The following is a 14,298-nucleotide window of genomic DNA, read 5'->3' on the forward strand; positions in this document are numbered from 1 at the left end:
ACGTGTGTGTTTGAATTAGCTTTTAAGAAATCAAATGCTAAACACAGCATCTATTAACCATGCCTTTTTTGTTTGGTTTAGAAATGATGCTTATTCTAAGTGTGGAATTTATATTTTCTTCTTTTTAGGTGGGAAAACCCCTTTTCGTTTCAGTGTAGGGAAATAGTATTTTAAATAGATAAGCATTCAATATAATGGGTTTAGTGGCAGTCCTGACCTAATCAATTCTAAAATCCATTTTGTGGGTGCAGAGAAGACTTGAAGAGAGGTATTGGAGTTGACTTTCTTTTAAAAATGCACAGTGAGATCTTAAACCTATTTACATAATTTTCATAAATGTTTAGAGGAATTCTCTTTCCCCAAAATTGTGTAACTTAGTCTGTCTACTTTTAAATAAGCACATTTATAATCATGGTAGCACCTCAACTCCATGATGATTGATTAAATAGAATCAGATCCCCCTCATTTACTACAGTAAACCCCATGGAATTCAAGGCTCACAGCAAAACTAAGTTTAAAATTTAGCAGGATTGCTTAGCCACTTCTGTCCTCTCTGCCATTGGTGGTGGTGGTTGTGATTATGGTTAATTTCTGTTAACAGGTGGTAACTAATATCCAAGGCACAATATAAGCATGAGGGGGAACTGGATGAGGGCAAGAGGAGTTGAAGTTTTACAGCCTTTTCAAGTCTAACATAAAATGTCTTTTTGATTGCTTAATTTTACAATTAGGCCTTTTTAAAAGTAAAGGGTATTGTGTATCCCTCTGACTGCAGCCACAGCTGAACCTGCAAAAGTTCCAACTCCTCTACTGGATGCAGCTGTTTCCATGGAAATGGATGTCAGAGCAGCAAAAATAGGGGAGGGGGCAGGAAAAGAGGGTTTTTTTAATGACCATCTCCCAAAATGGTGATTTTTAAAGATCCTTTTCTCCAATAGTTCTCCCTTTTCATAGGAGTTGTGGATTTAGGGAGGGTAATGTGACCTGGCAAATCCTCACTGTATATTAGATGCCTGTACAATTAAGCCTTTGTCAGCTAATTAGATTAATCTTTCTAAGGCCTATTTAATTTATAGGCATACACACAGAATGCACAGTTGTGAATTTTCAGGTTTTGCACACAGCAGGATATATCAGAATCGAAGCATATAAGAGGTTTCCTATCCCATTAGAATGCAGAAATATATCATATGTATTCCCTGTGTATTTGTAAAATATCACACCTTTTTCAGAATTTTTTTAAAAAACAAATACTCTAAACAAAATAGCCCTGAAAATAGTTTTTAAGGCTGATATGGAGAGACCCACTTCAAGAGGTGATAGGCTAGTAAAGTGTCTATGCTCACTGCCTCCCTAGCCTCTCTGCTGAGACTGCCAAGGGCCAACTGTGATTGATGATTTTTGTAATAGGAAAATCCTGTCCATAAGAACTAGAATTGGACTTTCACCTCACTTAACAAGGTCAATAAGCAGCTATCAGACAAGCTCTGACTTGTACATTTTTAGCAGGTGAGGAAAGGCAAGATTATTTTTCTCTTTTTGGAAAGGACATTTTTAAAGTTTGGTTTGATTTCAAGATCATCATGAACAAATCATTGTTGGAAGGTGGGTTTGTGATGTGATAATGCCTCTAATCACAGTACATTAGGTTAGTTAATTTACGTATTGCAATACTGCTGGTTAAAATATGGTACAAATTGTCTGAGCTTTTTCTCACTTTTTAAAGAGAGGCCATATTTCACAGCTGTGGTGCTCACACACTGAAATATAGCACTCAGACAACACAGCATGAAATAAGAGTTTCACTATTTTTTGATGAGAGATCTGTTTTTTTCTTTTCTGTGTGGCAGTCCCAGTAGAATCTATTAACATGTACTACATAAATTGGCAGTGAAGTGCAGAAGAATTCCAGAAGCAGTTCTTATAACACAAGGTTAAAATTAGATACATGTGCAGTAGATGTGGCATTAAGATACTCTCTGATGTATAGCAGCCTTCTTTGTAGCTATGAGCTACCTGGATGAAATCCCATTAAAGACCGTTGAAAGATTCACATTGACTTCAGTGGAGGTTGGAACAGAGCCTGTATAAACAGATGACAAGTGAAGAAAATTATTGAGTTGAAATACAGATTATATAATTCTCACAACCATTTTGCTTCTATTCCTGCTGGTGCAACTGTGGAATTGTTATATTCAGGTGTTGCAGTGAAACAGGTGTGATCTTCTGCCAGATTTTTCATCTATGGAAATTCACATTTTTGAGTCACAACAAGAGTGGGTTAATCATTCAGGATTTTCTGCAATTTCACACCAAGTGTAAATGGATTGTAGGCGTAGGATATCACAGGTTAAATCTGAATCAGTCAGATCACCTTAGGGTTGCCAAAAACGAACACCCTTGCTTTGCCCCCTGCCCTGCCCCCACTCACTCCATTCCCCTTCCCTCTGTCTCTCGCTCTCCCCACCCTCACTCGCTTGCTCATTTTCACCAGGCTGGCTCAGGGGGTTGGGGCACAGAGGGGGGTGAGGTCTCCAGCTGGGAGTGTGGGCTCTGGAGTGGGGCTGGAGATGAGGGACTTGGGGTGCATTAGGGTGCTCCAGGCTGGGGCCAAGGGGTTTAGAGGGCAGGAGGGGGGATTAGGGCTGTGGCAGGGGGTTAAGGGTGATGGAGGGGGGGCATGCAGGCTCCAGGCAACGCTTATCTCAGGCAGCTCCTGGAAGCAGCAGCATGTCCCCCTCTCTGGCTCCTATGCGGAGGCATGGCCAGGTGACTCTGCGCGGTGTGTGCTGCCTCGTCCGCAGGTGCCGCTCCCGCAGCTCTCATTGGCCATGGTTCTTGGCCAATGGGAGCTGAGGAGCTGTCACTTGGGGCGCAGAGCACCTTGGCTGCTCCTACATGTAGGAGCCAGAGGTGGGACATGCCGCTGCTTCTGGGTGCCACGTAGATAGGGAGCCTTGCCTTAGCCCCGCTGTGCCACTGACCGGACTTCTGCCGCCAGGGTCCCTTTTGAACTGGGTGTTCCGGTTGAAAACAGGACACCCTAGGTCACCTGTGCTGGCTAGAATTGGAGCACTAGGGCAGAATCTCTTGGGACAAGTAAATGTAAGGGTAGGCCAAAGACTTTGAGAAGCTGTTTTCCCATTATGCACAATATCCATTATCTTAATGGTATTAACTTACATAAAGTGCCTACGTGTCTGAGACAAACACTGTCACTAAATCTACAAATTTGCATTTGGAAATGCCTCCTGTCCTGAGTGCTTCTAAAAGTTCTGATAGAACTTTTGGATCATCAATTGTTTTATCACATATCAAATCATTTACATGGACCTGATGCCCAACATATTATATGATACACCATTTTGTTGAGTGAAATATGTGTGATTCTACTCTGAAAAGTGACTATGATTTATTTATTTATTTATTTAAAAGCATTCTGGGATTTTGTATACCAGGGAATGTCAAGTCAGAGTTACACAGTTTACAAGTAAGGTTTTTTTCCTTCACATTGCAATGCTGTAAACTCATTGTGGAATATGAAATTAAGCCATGTTCTTTTTAGGTCACATATCACCAATTATAAAAATTCTGCAATCAGATTTTGGTTATTAATAATATTTTCTATAGCAACAAAGATAGCATGATGCTGTGTAATACAGATAGAATTTGATTCCTTGCCCCACAGAGTTTACAATCTAAGTCCTCAATCCTTGCCAAAGATACATGCTGTGGAACTTTGGTTGTTTAAATGCAAATTTAAAATTAGTGATTTAGGTCCTGAGACATTATTTGGGGTTCTCTGTTGCCCAGACTCCAAATGAGCAGCCTCAAAAGCCCATCCATATATGTTCTAACTCTGTGAGAATATAGCAGGTGTTCATGCAACACTGAGCTTCCCAATAATATAGTATCTAGTCAACTCCTTGCCCCATCCTGAAATAGAAGAATTGGTTGTAGCAATTGCATCTTTTAAAAAACCCACCTGATGTTTATAGATAAAATGTTCATTTTTCTCTTTGCAAAATAGTTTAATTGTGCTTGAATTTTCCAGTCCAAATACTTCAATGATCTTTCTTCCTATTAAAAAAAAAAGTTTGCATATACAGTCTAGTACTTATGTAACCGTCAAATAATAGAGCATTATGTATGTATAATGCAAAAGGAAAAAATTAGGCTCTGATCCAGCAAAGCATTTAGTTGTATACATAACTTTAAGCATATGATTACTCCAGTGAAGTCAATGGGAGTACCTTAGTGCTTAAAGTTCTGCACATTCTGAAGTTCTTTGAAATAAAAATCTGATTCCTTATGAAGTCTATAATCTAGCAAACTCCCAAGAAGCTACTACTACAGAGTGAAAAGAACTTATAAAATTACAAAAAAAAATCATAATGGTGATTCCTATGACATAAATTTAAACTAATCAATCTTCTTACTCTGTTTGACATCAAGAAAAATAAAGTTCTCACACAAAGTTTATAGCTGTAACTTCAGAAGTCTAATCTTAGATTTTTCATGGTTGTACTTTTTGCTGTTTTCTTATTCTATAAAGTTAAGTACATTCTATTTTCAAAGTTATGGTCATTTAAAACAACCACCTACTTATGCAAAGTCCATTTGACTCAAGTTGAGAAAAAGATATTAACTGTAATTGAAATAATTGTATTGAAAATTATTTGTTTCTACATTTCAGATATCTGTAGTTTGTTTACAATAATTTCTTTCTTTTAAATAAGCAATGTCACTTAATGTAAGTTAAATAAAACATGTTGAACATAAAACAATCTAATATTTTGATCTGTTATATTGTACACAGAAGCGTGTAATTTTACCTACTTATACAGAATTTTAAAAGCTTAGCTCATAAACTTAATTCTTTTACTAGTCTTTGGCTGCACTTTGATAAACAAATAGATCATCTAAGATTCAGTAGGCCAATTGCAGCATAATAATAGCTATTCAGAGGCAATTAAACTGCTTTTTTCATGCCGGCATGTGAGCGCGCCCTTTCACAACCTTCAACTTGATTCGCGGTGATTCAAAATTAACTTAAAAGTCTTGTTTGCTGACAGCTTAAAGCTTAATTGACTGAAAGCCAAATAGAGTGTGTTCTGTATTCAGCACTAGGGCTATTGATAAAGCCATGTGTAAATTGCGCATGTTGAAAGACACAGATTGGGCCCCCTGTTCTGGTATTAGCCCACAACTTAGCATTGCTGCACAGTCAGAATTGCTTTGTCAAGCCTTTTATCACATCAGGTTAACTCTCTCTGGAGTTCCTCCAGCAGCTGCAGTCTAGTATTGAGCTTCTGCAGTACAGTAGGGCCTGTTATAATTCTGATGCTGATCTGGGCTTTCCTTGTTGATGGCTATCTATTGCTTTTACTTCTAAATAAATGTATTGGTAACGTCTAAAATGATATGTTCTTCTGCATTTTTTCTGAGTAAAGATGTATATACTAGTTTCTCATAATTAATACAAATACACAGATTTAAACCAGAAAATGAAAAGCATATCCTATTGATTATACCGTTTGAAATTGAAACCTAATTGGAGATTCAGTGCTTTGTAATAATAATACAGAACTGTATAGTTGCATGTAATAGTCCCATGTTTATATTAATAAAATATGTATGCATAATACACCACAAAATTTGCTTGGGTTTTTACATTACACCTTTGCACAGGGAAAATAAATTCCAGGCCCTTCCCTCTATTTGTTACATATCCAGTTTATTCCCATTGATATCACTGAGAATTTTGGTGTTCAAGGAATATAGAATCAGCTTTAAGAAAAGGCTGAGAATTTATCACTAAATATAACTGGTGTTTATTACTTTTGAGAAACTAGGTGGGTTGAACTGTAGCTACATATGTAACTCTGAATTTCCCTTTCTTTTATTAATTTGCCATTCCATACTGTTAAATGATTCTAAATATATTTCTGCTATGCTTCCCCATAGTGGTATTCACCTTTCCCTTTTTATGTCACAACTTTGGCACCCAATTTTTACTTTATAATTTTACCTTTTAAGTTTTCCTTTGCGTAGAAGTAAACATTTTCTTGAAATTAATTTACAGATACTATGTTGAGACCCACCATAAAAATAAATACATCCTATTGTTTGTGTGTAGTAATAGTTGGATCATTTCACTGTCAAATTGATTTAATTAAGCATTTTAAGTTATTTAATGGAAATAGAGTAAAACAAGCCATGGAGAAATGTATTTTAATCATACTAAAATTGGGATTTAAAAAAAAAAAATTTAAAAAGTGTTTTTATGAACCTGGATGTGTCAAAATTATATGATGATTGCAATGTTGTTGTAGCTGGTTGGTCCCAGGATAGTAGAGACACACCCATCTTGTCTCTAAAATTGTATAATGACATTTGAAAGTATCCATTCTGCAGTTAACTTTTAACAATTTTGCTTACAGGAAAAAATAAATTTTAATTTCTAAAAAAACATAGAACTTAGAATCTGATATTGCTGTATCTCTTATTGTATCTCTTATTGATTTCTGATAGATGGCTATCTAATTTTACCTGCCTTCTCAATGATTTCTAGTAAGAACCTGGTCTATTCATAAAGAATCAGGATAGGTTGCAACTCATTTTCAAAACAACTATAATTTAAAATAGTTTTACTCTTACATTCCTTTTCAAGAAAGTAGTAATCATGTTTCAGTAAAACTACTGTGAATCTGAATTTTACATTTGAATGTTTTACCTGTGTCCAGGGAGATTTGATATTCAAGAATGAATTGCTTTTATTGATCAAGTGATGAAGTTTTGGGGTTTTTTGTTTGTTTTGCTTTTGTTTGGTTTTGGTTTGGGGTTTTTAAAATTATTTTTAACAGTTAATCTAACATATCTTTAAAAGCATTTAGGAAAACATTTTTATTTTTTGTTGTCTAGCTATTAACTACATGCGAACTAACTACTCTCTTTTCATACACAAAACTTGCTGACAAGTGACCTTTAACTATTATTTTGTAATATTTCGTTTCCTTGTTAGAGTTGTAGGTATTGATATTTCTAGCTGTGTTTTTAATGTAGCCAGAACTGATGTAGCCAGAAAAAAAAATTATTGTGAAATTCTAGTATCAATGTACATGTACCTCATGATTCATTTTTCAATAGTCATATCAATTTAAATACTATCACACTGTAAGAATATAATTTCATTAATCTGCTAATTCAAAAAGAAAACAGGACAAGGTATTCTAGGTGTGGTTACTCAAATATTTAACTCTGCCATTTCTTGTTTAATGTATGCTTAAATATACTATTAACTTTAAGACACAAGATATTGTTTAATTATTGCTATTTTTAATCTTATAATTTATAGAAAATGTATTTATATATATATAGGTAGATATTTTTATTTACTGTGTTTTCTATAGTATTTTGCTGTTCACTGGACTATTATTCTGTACTGTAGCATTCTTTTTATGACTGAATATTTCACTCTATTGAATTTCAAGGAGCATAAAATGGATGAAGATGATTCTTTCTCACAGAGCGTAGACAAGTGAAAAATTGTCCTAGACAAAATGGATTCTTTACAGTTTACATTGGGAAAGTAGGCCAGATTTCTTTTTTACTTTAATAGAAACAAAATAGAATTTCCTTTTATTTACAGTAGAACCTCATACTCAAAATATCCCAGTTCTGTGAGGCGTATATTTTATGTATGTTATTCTGTTTCTAATATTATTTTTATTGTTATGCAATTCTGTGAGGCTTAAGATTTTATGTATGTTATTTGTACATTTATGCAGATGATATTGATGAAATAAGGTATAGATTTCTAACATATTACAGCACAATACTGAGAAATCTATGGAATTTTAAATGCTGAATACAGATGCATGATTTTATCTAATAACTGAAATTACAAGATCATCATACAGTAAATATTTGTATAATTTATGAATTTTTATAATTTATAAATGTATGGTAAAATAAACAAATGTCAGCATAATAAATACAATACACAGGCACACTTAAATTAATTCTCAACTCATTAAATAAATATTACATTATACGGCTTTTAACAGAATTATATTAAACTAATGTAATGATCACTTAGTCAGACTTACCAATGAGAGATACACATTGCAAGGCATAATAATTAATTTGTGGTCTTGGATTTTAAAAGTGAATAGGGAATTTCCAACACACATACTTTCCAAATAAATTGTTGGTGAGCAAAGAAAGGGTTCATTTAACTGGAAAGAAAACAATCAACTGTATATGTACATACCAAAAAGGAAACGTTACGGCTTAACGTGCTATTCTGAATTAAATAAATATTTAATTTTTGATCCTTGTTTGCTATAGCTTGTTAGGGATAGCCAGTGCCCGACAATAACAAACTCAGTATTTCACAGTTAAAGGTGAAATTAGTTTGTTGTGATTAGTATAGTGCATCCTCATTATAATTCAACAATTAAAGTCCAAGTCCGTGTTACCTGTTACAAAACAGAGTGAATCTCAATAGAAATCCATGGATAGATTAGTACAGTTATTAAAATCTCATCTGTCACTGGTCTAAATCTGAAGATTGAGGCAAACTGAGGTTAGGAAATGCTGAGAATGACTGACAATGTGCAATAAGATAAGATTACAAATAGTATTATATTTTGACAAGACAATATACGAATCATTTAATCTTCATGGATTCTTGGAGGCTATGAATACATTGTGCATTCAGTGAAACCATGCTATTCCAAGGTATGTTGTAACAAGGCCATAAGTTGTTAAAGAGAACGGTATAAACATCACTAAGTGCTAATGAGTACTTGGTAGTCTATAGTAATACTTTAGTGAATGCTGAACAAGTTTAGATGTTAAGCTTTTTAGGAAGAATGAATGATGGCTAATGATTATTTAATGACAGATCCCTGGACTGAAAGGCACTTAGGACTCAAAGTGTACTGCAAAGCCTATTTCTCAAAGCTTCAGACAGGTTTATTTGGTCTCACCTTGAATAAAACACTGTTGTATTGGTTTCATTGGTGTGGATTTAAACACATTATCAGCTTAGAATAGCAGCAGCTACACCGCAGAAAATCAGTGTCTTAATCCTTATGGTTGCTGTTAGCTACTCTTAAATGTTTTGGTTACAGACTTATGAAATTGCTAACAGATTTAAACTTGAATATTTCAATATTAACTCATAAATAAAGACATTGAATTTTGCAATCACATATTTCAAGGAGTCCATAATGAATAAAATGAGCTCACTAGAATCATAAGGATTTACAGATGGGTTCTAATCCCATACTAAGATTTCTGATCATACTTTTTATTAGTGAATGTCTATGCTGTTAGAGACAAAGCCCTTCAAATTAGAACTTTAAACTAAGGTACCTTCTGCTCATTTCTGGGGCTTTCTTGGTGGATGTAAATGATTGCATGATTGTTTTTGGAAAGAATACACTCTAGTATTCTGGTCAGTATTTCGTTTTACCATCAGATGTTTTAACATTCTGTGCTATGTTTGAGATGCTTCATTATGTAGTCACTATATTACTGGTGTCCAAATCATGGGCACCTCAAAAAGGCAAGTCATGCTGTTTAAAAATATATTCTTTTTATTACTAATATAAATGGCTATTCTTGTTAACCATAGAATGTTTCCTGCAAAAGAAAGATATTGCAATTTTCTGTACATTTTAAATGTTTAAATATAAAAGAACTGTACATGGTTTGAAATGAAAATTAAATAGAAAAAATCTTGACTTTTACAATATTATAGTATATTGGTAACATATTATAATATTGCCACTCTTACTCTTCCTTTTGGGGAAAAATATGCCACTGCCCTGATCTCATAACTAATGTTTCATAAACTGAATTTTTAAATGGTGTTTTGAGTGCTCTCAAGCTATCTAAATATGCAAATCTCCTTTCTAGAAATTGTACACTCTACCAACTGCAGAAAAGTTGGGTAAAATCAGTGAGATATTTTTCTTTAAAAACATGAAATTTTGCTTTCTTATTTCTACGTTGCCCAATGTGTAATATTTTAGTAGCCTCTATCTGTATATAAAACAGAGAATCATTAAAAACACTAATTAGATTTTTAAATTGAAGTGCTTGTACTTCTGCTGAGCAAGTTTTATATGAAACACACAAAATTCTAGAAGCTGTGCCACAGGAGTCCAACACTTTATAAATGACTATATGGTAAACTACTCTTTCACTCTTATTACCTACTGACCTTAATTATTATCTCAATTATATAGATAATTAAAAGACTGTTTAATAGCTAGACTGGTAGCCGTGTAGTTAGTGCATTAAACTATTGCATGAGACCCATGTTTAATGCACAGTCTTGTTCCCAGACCAGCCTAATATGGGGGGGGCTATGAAAGTATCAGATCAAGGTGTTTCTGAGGAGGGAGCACCTCATATTGACCCCAATTTTACAAGGACTGGCATTGATTTTTCTCCAGTGAGAATCCAGTCCAGTCTCTTAATATTGGGGAAAGAAAGAATAAAGAAGTCCATTGATTGGCAGTAGAGGAGGAGAGTTCTCCATTGAGGATCAAGGAAAAAAGTAGTAGTTGACCCATTTAAACTTTTAACCTTTTATCATGCAGCATAAGCTTTTGAATGTGCTGTCACGACATGACAGATAGGTGCACCCACATAAGACGTATGTTTACTACAGGTAGCCATTAAATGCTTAACAGTGCTAGTATATATTATCATTGTTGGGCTTCAGAGTTAACAGTCACTGAGAAGTTCCTCCCTCTTTTGTTGTTTGTTGTCAGGCTTCTAGATTCAAGATAGCACTGAAGTGGTTTGCATTCTAAAGGTTATGGTGACAATCAAGCTACAAACTAATTTAAAACAAAATTAGAAATCAAAAAAGTAATCATCATAGTAAGTTGTATAGAAAACCAGTTCTGGGGATATCTCTGCGGACGCACTAATGGTCTCATTCTTTTCTCACTTGCACTGGTGTAAATATCAGTAAATCCATGGAAGTCCACATAATTACCCCAAGCTAAAATAGTTGTAGGTAAGAGGAGATTCCTAATTCATCAGTATATGTTGGAATTTCCATCTCCATAGAGGGGTTTGCCCTATTTAACAGGTATTTGTTTTTTGCTCAGCCAAATAGAAAGCTGAAAGAAGAGAGTAATTGGTTGAAAGGAGCAAACTATACATATTTGTTTCTTCCTCCACCCCCTTCCTCTATGCCGTCCCCACAAAAAGTTGGATGCATAAGTTAAAGTTGCATAAAGGCAGCTTAACTTTCATATCCAGCACTTACTCAGCAGATCAACACACTGGGTTTCACGGACCTTGGCAGCATTACAAGGATGATATTTTCACATGACTGTTCTTTTACTATTTTTCCAGCGTTCAGTATTTGAGGTTTCTTGTTGAGAGATTTTTGTTTAGCATTAAGCATGTACATCTTCTGTTTGCATCTATTCTTTCTTCTAAAAACCTTGTTCTGTTCTCTAATGACACTGCAAGTAGTATATAAATGTGGTAAGGGAATTTTGAGAACTTGTTCCATACGTGTATTTGGGGGTAAAAGTTGTAAGTGGGAAGAAGTCACTGAATATCCTTGCCCCATTTCCTTAGAATGACCTTTTGCAAAATATGTGACGTGACACTTCTGAAGCATTTAAAGAGCCAGAATCTGAATTAATATGCATATAACCTCATTTCTCAATTGTAGCAGTTCTTTGGTGTCAGAATTTCATCTCACGGTGAAGCTGTACTGTAAATTAATATTGCACCACGTTATTAATTATAATTCCACTGAGAGGTTGGTGTACAACAGGAAAGAGTCATTGAAATGGGAGGCTTAAACAGATTTTATGGGACCAAATTTATCCCTGGTGAAACTCCATTGAGGCTCTACAACTAAGATCAATAGACAATTATAATATAAATGTAAAGGACTTTAAAAAATAGAAGTTTATCTCCATAATTAGGATAGTGGTGGTGTAGAATCCATAACAACTCTTAGGAGAAAGTGACACCTAAGAAAATGTGACAACGTATTTATTCTGACATCCATATGTAAGTGACCCATATTACTTAGGACTTATGTAAGTATTGAGATAATAATGTAAAATCTTGTGACAGCAATGGTGTTGATTCTTTTAAAGTTTGAGCTTGTTTGGATTTCTAATTGGGCAATCTGGATATGATTAGTTTAGAAAAGAAATACACAGGATATTCAGGCCCCGCATTAGAAAACTTGATCTGGTTAAGTAGGGCAGCTCACTTTTATTATATACAATTACTAAACATGGGCAGGACATTTATAGTCCACCAGGGGTCATGATGCACATCTATAATCTTCTCCAGTTCAAAAATAAACAACACTCCAAAATATCACAGGGTGGGTTTGTGGAGGAATTGTGTCTGTTCCGTCAGTGGAAGGAAATTACCAACATAATGAATAGTTAAATTTTCAGGTCCTCCAAATATTTGTACATAGTAGCAAGGGCTACTTTATTCATTTCATCAATGAAAGAAGGAACCATAACTCTCTGGAGGCTAAATCAAGTGAATTATATTGTCTCTCTTCCCACTTGTGGCAAATATTCTGCTACCTCCCATTCTGAGTATTGCTTTATACTATTATTTTTCAGTTCTGGTTTATTTGAGACATTATTAACTCTTCATAAGGTTTGAAAAGCATTGAAATATTGTAGACATTATTATTTTCTTCTATTGTATATTGTCTTAGGAGCTAATTACCTGGGAAAAGTTGTAAGTTGGCATTTGGCTTTCTGTTAAATGTTCTGATCAATTTCAAGTGCTAGTTGTGTGCATATGATTTGCAAATTTTTTAAATGCATTTAACTTTAATTTATTTGCAATATAAATAGGACACTAAAGGTTATCTGCAGTGAGTTACACTTTTAAGAGCTTATTACGAATGTATTGGGTTAATGTATATGTTGTGAGAAAATTGTTTTGCTTTGTCTGAGGAAGCATTATTTTAAATTACCCAGCTTTAATTTTTGTGTAAATGTTGTGTGGGGCTTGAAAATAGCCTTTTTGTATGTTTAGATTTTCCAGTAGTTGTCAACGTTAAACTGCAATTATAGAATTTATTTTCATCTCACATGAATGTAAACAAATCCCATATCTTCATTGTAGTTGTTAGATATTCGGTTTATTAAACTTCCTATCTTTTGAAAACTGTCTCCAAAATTTCAAATCCACAAAATGTGTCATTGGTTGTTGCTATTAATCTCTGCTTTTGCCACATTGTGCTCTATATGCTTTTCTTTACAGAAAAGAGGGTGCAAGATGGGGAGAGCATGATAATGGCAAACACGGAGGATATTTTTATTTGTTTTGGGTGAAATACTCTTGATTGAAAGAGATGTGCCCTGAGAAAATTCTCACTGAAAGTCGTTCTCTATGGGCAGTGCTTTCCAAATCTAAATTACTGTGTTCAGTGTTTAATGGTAGGTGCTATAGAAGTTGCTGAGATAGATACAAGAATTGAAAGTAGCGTTTGTTTTTTGGGTAAGGTGCTGGATTGAGATTTGGGTTCTAGGCATGGTTCTCCCCATACTACTATGATCTTGGGCAAGTCACTTAATCATGCTGTGCCTCAAATCTCCATCCGCAATGAATTTGCGTGTCATCCTTGCGCAGGGACCATTATAATCTTCTCTGTATCATTCCAATTCTAGTGTGTGTGCTGCCAAAGCATGAGTAATATAGTTCTTTTCTCTCACCCTTTGTCTTTCCTTTCTATTTAAATGTTGATCATGTAATGGGTTCTCCACTGGCAGACCCCCTGCACCCACACAGTGCCCCATTTGTTTAATTAATTTGCTGTGTTCACCAACTTGTTAAAACTGTTTATTTCTTGTTTTGTTTGATAGAAAGTATTGTATATGTGCATTATACATAATCATGCCCGAAAAGTCTCTCAAAAATGACAAGGTATGCTGTGGAAAGCAGAGGCTGAAAGCTTGAAGTTTGTTAGTTTTCTCCATTGAGGAATATTATGATATAGATGTTTATTGACAATGATTAAATCTTATTAATTACATTCACATGTGTAGCATTCTACATAAATGGCTAAAATATGCAAGTTTATAGTCCACCATAGCTTTATATAACAGCTTTGTATAGTCTCATAGCACTTGATGGGGGCACAGCTGGAAAACATCCTGGGTGGACTCAAACCAAAAGAGGTATCCACTCTGTGATCAGAATCCACTACATTAGCAACATATGTTCTTATGGTTTATCCTTACAGTAATACGTTGTCCTGGCATCTAC

At 34.7% G+C, this 14,298-nt stretch overlaps 1 protein-coding gene and 1 non-coding gene across 4 annotated transcripts in view; one reads left to right on the forward strand and one right to left on the reverse strand.

The window, feature by feature from the left end:
- Positions 1–14,298, forward strand: part of WDR7 (WD repeat domain 7) — a 349,222-nt gene that overhangs the window by 189,933 nt on the left and 144,991 nt on the right. The window lies entirely within an intron of this gene.
- LOC123373452 lies at positions 13,619–13,720 on the reverse strand. Its single transcript, XR_006580734.1, has one exon. It is a non-coding gene; the product is annotated as a U6 spliceosomal RNA (small nuclear RNA).

The sequence above is a fragment of the Mauremys mutica genome, chromosome 6 (assembly GCF_020497125.1).
Source record: "Mauremys mutica isolate MM-2020 ecotype Southern chromosome 6, ASM2049712v1, whole genome shotgun sequence".
NCBI lineage: Eukaryota > Metazoa > Chordata > Testudines > Geoemydidae > Mauremys > Mauremys mutica.